Here is a 7,464-nt window from a genome sequence, read left to right on the forward strand (position 1 = left end):
CATATGTATTTGATTCCTTCCACCAGCTAATATTGAACCTGCAAAAATATATCACAGAAAAAGAACATATATATAACACCATATAATCAGTCAGTGAGGTTATGCATTTTTAAAATGTGTTATTAAGCAATTATCATTGATGAGCTGAACTGGAACTGCTAAGAAACTGTGAAAAATAAGTTTCTCCCTCTACTTAATTGTGACCCAGAACATGACTTACTGAAGCCATTCTCTATTGTTGTTGTAAATAAGGAAGGTCAGAAGTGACAAATTCTACTTGTCTTTCAAACATGTCTCAGTTTTGGTTAATTCTTAATCCTAGGACTTTCTTTAGGGCATCTTTCATGTCTTTGTTTCGGAGACTATAGATAAGGGGATTTAAGAGTGGAGTCACTGCTGAGTATACCAATGTGACAATCTTCTGTATTCCTTCTGGGTGTCCTGATGTTGGGCTAACATGCATTGCCATAAGGGTTCCATAGAATAGAGTCACCACCATGAGGTGGGACCCCCATGTGGAGAAAGCTTGAGTTCAACCAGAACCAGAAAAAACACAAAGCACAGCTCTGAGGACCAGAGTGTAAGATCCCAAGATGGAGAGGAAGGGCCCAAATGTAATCACTGAGATAAAAGTGTATCAGATATGCTCAGTGTAAGGAGCAGGGATACAGGCTAGTGCAAACAATGGGACTGGGTCACAGACGAAGTGGTCAATGATGTTGGATCCACAGAAGGGAAGTTGGGAATTAAGAACAATGGGGACTAGATAACAGAGAAATCCACTCACCCAGCAAACACTGACCAGGATCACACAGAACTTTTGAGTCACGACAGAGGGGTAATATATTGGGTGACAGATGGCCAGGTACCAATCATAAGCCATAACTGATGAGCAGAAACACTCTGTTGTACCCAGTGAAAAAAAAGAAATAGAATTGGAGGAAGCTGCCAGTGAAGGAGATGGTCTTTTTCTCAGAGAGGATGTTGATCAGAATATTTGGGACAGTGGAGGAAACGTACCAGATCTCTAGGAAGGCAAAGTTTCCTAAGAAGATGTACATGGGCATGTGAAGCCACTTGTCTCATTTTGCTGCGCAGACAATAGCTCCACTCCCCAGCAGAGTCAAGAGATTGACCACCAGGATTAATGAGAATAAGAAGTTCTGCATCTCCCTTTGACCAGGGAAACCCAGGAGGACAAACTCAGTCACCAAATGCATTGTGTTCTGGGATTGCAAGGCAGTGAGAGAAACAGAAGAACCAAGGAGTGAGTAATAATGAACATTTGTAGATTTTTCTAACAAATTGCTTGAAGAGGTAGGAAGTATTTTTGCATACATTTTCTCATTTGATCTTCCTAATGCCCCTTCCAGCTGCAGGGAGGTGTGTTTTATCCTTCTCTTTTACAGATAAGGAAACTGAAATTCAGAGAGATTTAAGGGGTTTACTTAAAGGCGCAATGCCATTAACTCCCAGATACTCTGGCCCATTTGGAGATTGTATGGGAACAAACCCCACCTCATTTCAAACATTCCTGTAATGCTGAGTTTCAATAATATTTTGTCTTTTATGTTAAAATCTTCACCCTCTGGATATCCTACACACAAATATAATCTTTAAACACATCCTTTTACTTTGAAACAAAATAGAATATAAATCTGAAGCAAAAATTGCTGTTAAATTGCCATCTTAGAGTTTCATGTGTAGTAGTCCAATAAAAAGCAGGTAAGAAGGGAACTGTGGGGTGAGATTCTTGGGCCTTTTTGCTTTTGTTGCTCTCAGGGAAGAGCTGAAGAACCCTCAGGATTCTGTAAAATGGTTTGAAACCATCTATCTACCTCCCTCTAGATCGTATTCTGCTAGGTGGCATCTGGATTTGTTGAACAATTCAGTCCATGCCCCTTTTGAGGAGCTCTCTCAAAGTATTTCTTTATGTTGACCAAATCTGTCTCCTTTATTACTTCTGCACATTGGTCTCGAGACTCCCCTTTGTTGAAGTTACTCAAAGTAAGTCAAATTCCTCTTCCATTATGGTGATAGTGGGACGCTTAAATAACTGACAGCAGCTATAGGTCACGTGTCATAACCTATACATGATTTCTTTTGGAGGCCACCATTTTCCCTGGCATGATCCCCCTAAGCTGCACTTGGGGGGCATTATATCATGGCTGGCTCTTGAGGTACCTTGCAGCTGGGTATGTCATTTTCTCTAGTATATAAAACCATGTGCCTTTAGTTTTGCTAGAAATTAAGCCCTAAACACTATAATTTGTCTATTCATTATCTTGTTTTTACCTAAATTAAATAATGAATAGAGGGGTCACTTTAGGATGTGCTGAGACCAGAAAGATCTTTCTCATGTTGGCTGAATTGGGAGTTGAGAGTTGAGACAGGACTAAAAACTTGGATATTTTGCCAACAACTTTCCTAAAACTATTGGTCCAGGCTCATTTCTATGTCCTAAAGTTTCCTGGTTAAAGTTCAAGATATTTGGCTGGGAAAGCCACCAACAATATTATAAATTTAGTAATATATTGACTACAAATGTAGGATATTTGACCATATTATTTATTAATGTCACTGTTAAGATGCAAAATTACATACTATGCCGTTGATACAACCTTCAGAGAGCAAGAGTCCTACTTCTCAGTATTTGATCAGACCTGTAGTAAACTCAGAGGATAAATGTTTGATTGCCAAAGTAACTTTGGATATTTGTATAGATTAACAATATTTTTTAAATGATGAAAAAATTGTCTCTAATAAACATAATTTTAATGAAAATCTAAATTTTGTCCAAATGATTTAGTTCAACTGACTATAATTTTATGACCATAGTATGAATATTTCTAGGAGAGTTGTAATTTCACATATACTTCCCATAGCCATACTTATATTTGCCAGATTACATACTGTCATTTTTAGTTGGAAAATATAGTTACTGGGCTTGCAATAAGAAAAAAGTTGAATGCTGAATTTAAATTGTAGCACATTCTCCGTCTACTTATTCATTTAGGGATTTAACAAATGTTTATTCACCGTTTATTATATTCCTAGCGGTTTGCTAAGTTCTAGGGTACAATGGTAAACATGAAAAATAAAATTCCTCCCCTTTTGGAACTTCTTGTTTATAAAGCAAACAGGACTTCAACCTACATCTGTATAGTCACGTCTGTATGTGACGGAGGCTTCCTTGAACTATATGTTTCACAGCAAGCCCACCTATATGCTGTAGGCGTGAAAAAAGATATTTGTTCCAGTTATGAATAACTTAGATAAATCTATGTAGTGAGGGTAGTAGCATGATAGCAAACTTTATTTGATAGAAATGAGATATTTTGGGCTTTTTAAGACAGTAGGCAGAGACACGAGACATAAATTGACTTAGTCTAGCCCAGGCCAGGAAGTTATGGCATCAAGAAGAGAAATATAATTCCAATTCATAGGTTTTGACCTGGATCCAGACCTCATAAGTCTTAACTCCCACTTGGTCTCTTGACTTCATAATGTCCATGACCCTTTGACATTTATGCTGCAGTAAAATTTTAGTTAACTGTGGAATACAGGATCAATGAAAGATGGATAAATGAACTTCACAGGTAATTTGAAATCTCACTGCATACCTTTCTACTGCCTCCACTGCCAAAGTACATCTCTTAGTAGCTCAAATGGTGAATTCAAATCCACCTTTTTCATCTTTCTATTCACCTCAAGTGATAAAAGAAGTGAGTTGAAGAAAAGAGGAGGAACAAGGAGCCTGGACAATCCATTCTGTATGAACTGATAAGGAAGCCAGATCCTCCTCCATAACCCCAACCACTTGCTCAAGATTTAAGCCACTTGCCCAAGGAAGAGCACTTTTAAACTTATAAGTGCAGGAATTCTTCTTACTTTAAATGTTTATATTTTTTAAGGTTAACCTGTAGATAAATCCAAAGAACAAGAGAGTCTGTTAGCCTGCTCTTTCTCAGTTTCCACTTGCTAACAACTCTGAAAAAACAACAACCTGCTTTAATTGACCCTTCTGAAGGGTGTTTGTCAGTCAAAATTTAGATATTAGATACAAAGTGGCACCAGACTCAGGCTGCATTCTAACTGAAGGAAATTTAATCCCTCTCCAAAATATCCAAGATATCTGAGGACTATTTTCCCTAAGTGAGTTGTATAGTGGGAGCACTGTGATACCAGAGTGAGCCCTTATTGTGACTGTATGACCCCGAGCAGTCCTCAGAGTGTGCTGGGAGAAGAGAACCACAGGGCCTAACACGTTGTTCCTACAAAGAACAAAGGAACACGGCATTAACAGATTTAGGAAGAAGCAGTATGCTCTTCGTATCTGACAGTGGGTGTGCAGGAGCAGTGGTGCACTGATGTAGGCAGACTTTCCTTACATACCTGATGGTGTTTCTGGCTCCAAGGGGAAGATGTGAGAGAAATTCTAGGCACAAGGCTGTCCTTGTCACACAATCTAAAAGCTCATTCATGGATTGGGAGCAGTGATGGTGGCTCCAGAGACTTGCTTCCTTTAGTATTCTGAACCAAGTGAAATGTATTTTTCATGTCAGTGATTATTAATGTTTACAAGTCTCCCTGAATAGGATCCACAGCTCCCCAGTGTGCTCCCTGGGAGACACCTAGTTCCCTGTGCATGTATCTCTGTGTTTGCACCTAATCCCACCTATATTAGTTTATATTTCCTCCAGTGGTCTGACTAGTGGACATAGAGGTTGGGATAAATATCCAAGAGAGACCAGGGAAAGTTTCCTGTTTGTGGAGATGTCCTTCCTCTAAGGAACTGATCTGCCTGGGGAGTAGGGTGGGAGAGAGGAGCGAGAGTGACAGGTTAATGGGAGAGAAGAGAAGAAGAAAGAATGCGTGTGTGTGTGTGATCTTCTCTCCAAAGTAGATCTACTTTATTCTTGGTCCCTAACCTGTAAGCACTTAAATTAAAAAAAAAAAAAAATTGTTTTCTTACGTAGTTTACTTTATGTTGTTATATTTAACATAAGGTAAAGAGTCTCCTTGTCCAATTTTAAGTATTCCAACGCTTTTGTTTAAAAAAATTTAGTCTTCTGTAAAAGCAGATTTGTAATGTTGTTGACTTGCATGATGCAATATTAGTGAAAATGAAAGTTTAGCACTGAAATGGCTCAGAGGTGGGAATTATGAGTTTTTTTAATTGATATCAGGTGAAGAGGAACAAACAAGATGAGGCAGAGAACCTGAGGGGGAGATGAATTCAATCATAGCAAGAGCTCAAGTAGAGAACATCATTGAGTTTAGGAGAGAGGCTGTGTAATGACAGAGCAGGTTCTCAAAAATGTACTCCCTGGACCAGCAGTGTTAACATCACTTGAGAAATTGTTAAAATGCAAGTTCTCAGGCTACACTCTGACCTAATGAGTCAGAAACTCTGAGTGTGGAGCCCAACAATCTGTTTTAACAGACTTTCCATGTGTTACTGATGCATGCTGCAATTTGAGAACCACTGTGTAGATGATAGAGCATTAGAGTCTGTGTTAAGGATGGGTATGTTTGAAACAGCTTCTAAGTTTGGAAGGGATTTCAGTAGGATTGGAAAGTAATTGGGCATGGTTTGGACACACGGTTAAGAATGATATTTGTAGTGATAATTGGCACTTGCAGCTGAGCTATAGGTGATGTTGTACTTGTAAAAGCAGGATTGGATTTAAGCATCTGGGAGGCTTTGGAAAGAGAGCTGAAATGGGCAGGGAAATGGTGAAGAAGATTATTCAGGCATCATATGAAAGGGAGTGACATGGTTGGTAGCAGAGTTGAACCTAAAGAGAAGGTGTTGGGGTAATATGTAGAAAACTAGGACACAGAAATTCTAGGTCCTAGCTTGAGTGTTTTCACTTATTAACTGTAAGAGATTGGTGAGCTCATTTCTTTAAATATTAGCTACATACTCACTTTTATTGTGTACCCCATAGGGCTGATATGAGAATAAAATGAGATAATAGATATGAAAATATTTTGTAAATGTCTATATAATCATAATATGATGAAATGTGGTTCAAGAGCCCCAGGAGTAGATTCCTATCTTTCAACTGTCTCTTAAGATTGTTATGAAAACATCATTTTAGAATTAGAATTTCTTTATTAGGGTCTAAGAGGATTTTCTATTCCTCTTGTGCAAAGTAGCTACATAGCTTTCTACCCTCCCCAAATATATATTCTTGGACAGATTACAAAGATACGAATTCTTTTAAAAAGAAACGAATTTTTTATTTGACAACTAGAAATAGGAGTTTTAAAATGGCACTGCCTCTCTCTAGTCTATTGTCAAGAAAAAATCATGGGGATGACCCTTTTATAATATAAATGGGACCATGTTACTCCTCTGCTCAAAACTTTCCAAAGGCTTCCCATCTCATGCAGAGTTAAATATCCTTACTATGGCTTACAAGTAAGGATATTTACTTGTAAGCTGCACAATTTGGCCCTCTGTTCATCCTCTTTGACTTCATCTCCAATACTCTTCCCCTTAATCACTCTACTCCAGCAAACCAACCTTGCTGTTTTTTTAACACAATCCTGCCTTAGGATCTTCTAGACAATTTGCTTCCCTCTGCCCGGAATGCTCTTCCCTCAACCATCTATATGGCTGAGTCCCTCATCTTCTTCAAGGTTTGGCTTAAAGGATGCTTTCTTAGTGTGGCCTTCCATGATCATCCTATTTAAAATTTCTGCCCTTTCTCCCACACTTCCTGTCCTCTTTCCCCTTTCTCTGTAGTGCTTACCACTTTCTGACATACTGTGTATTTTACTTTTTTTTTTTTTTTTTTATTGTCTGTCCCACAGTAGAAAGTAAACTCCACATGGATAGTGGTTTTTGACCATTTTGGTCATAGTGTATCTTTAGTACCTAGAAGAGTGCCTAGAACATAGTAAATGTTCAATAAATCTTTGTTGAAAGAATTACTACTATTTTACCTGATGTTAAAACATACATAAATTATATAAGCATGAAACTTTGTGTCTAACCTGGAAGATTCTCAACTATGAAGAGCCAAGGGCTTAGGAAAGTTGTTCTGTTACTAAATCTTTTAGGTATGTATCCATTAGGCATTTAAATTAGATTCTTTATTCATTTTTTAAAATATTAGACTGTCTTAAGAAATGCCTTGAGTACAACAATGACGATCCACCTGGGATAACTGCTCTTGTTCTACCTTCTACCCCCATGACCCATTAATTAACAGTATGAAACAGCACAGATATAATGCTCTCATATTACTATGTACTGGAGTTATCCAAGTTGAAAATATGGTTGTTACATTTGGAATGTACTATGAACCAACTATGCTTTAGCTCTGTCCAGGTTAGTTGAAGAATAAAACATTGAGGGACCGCACTGAAAAATATCTTCTTTAAAGTGTCCATTGGAGAATTAGCAGCAGTAAATCAAGCCTTCCTTAATTAATCTTCTATGTCTGGACA

The 7,464-nt window shown here is 38.0% G+C and overlaps 1 pseudogene; it reads right to left on the reverse strand.

Moving 5' to 3' along the window:
- Positions 1-295: 295 nt before the first annotated feature.
- Positions 296-1,271, reverse strand: LOC106800512 (olfactory receptor 11H6-like; annotated as a pseudogene).
- Between the last annotated feature and the right edge of the window lie 6,193 nt (positions 1,272-7,464).

The sequence above is a fragment of the Ceratotherium simum genome, chromosome 3 (genome assembly GCF_057802395.1).
Source record: "Ceratotherium simum simum isolate JZ-2026a chromosome 3, ASM5780239v1, whole genome shotgun sequence".
Taxonomy (NCBI): Eukaryota; Metazoa; Chordata; class Mammalia; order Perissodactyla; family Rhinocerotidae; genus Ceratotherium; species Ceratotherium simum.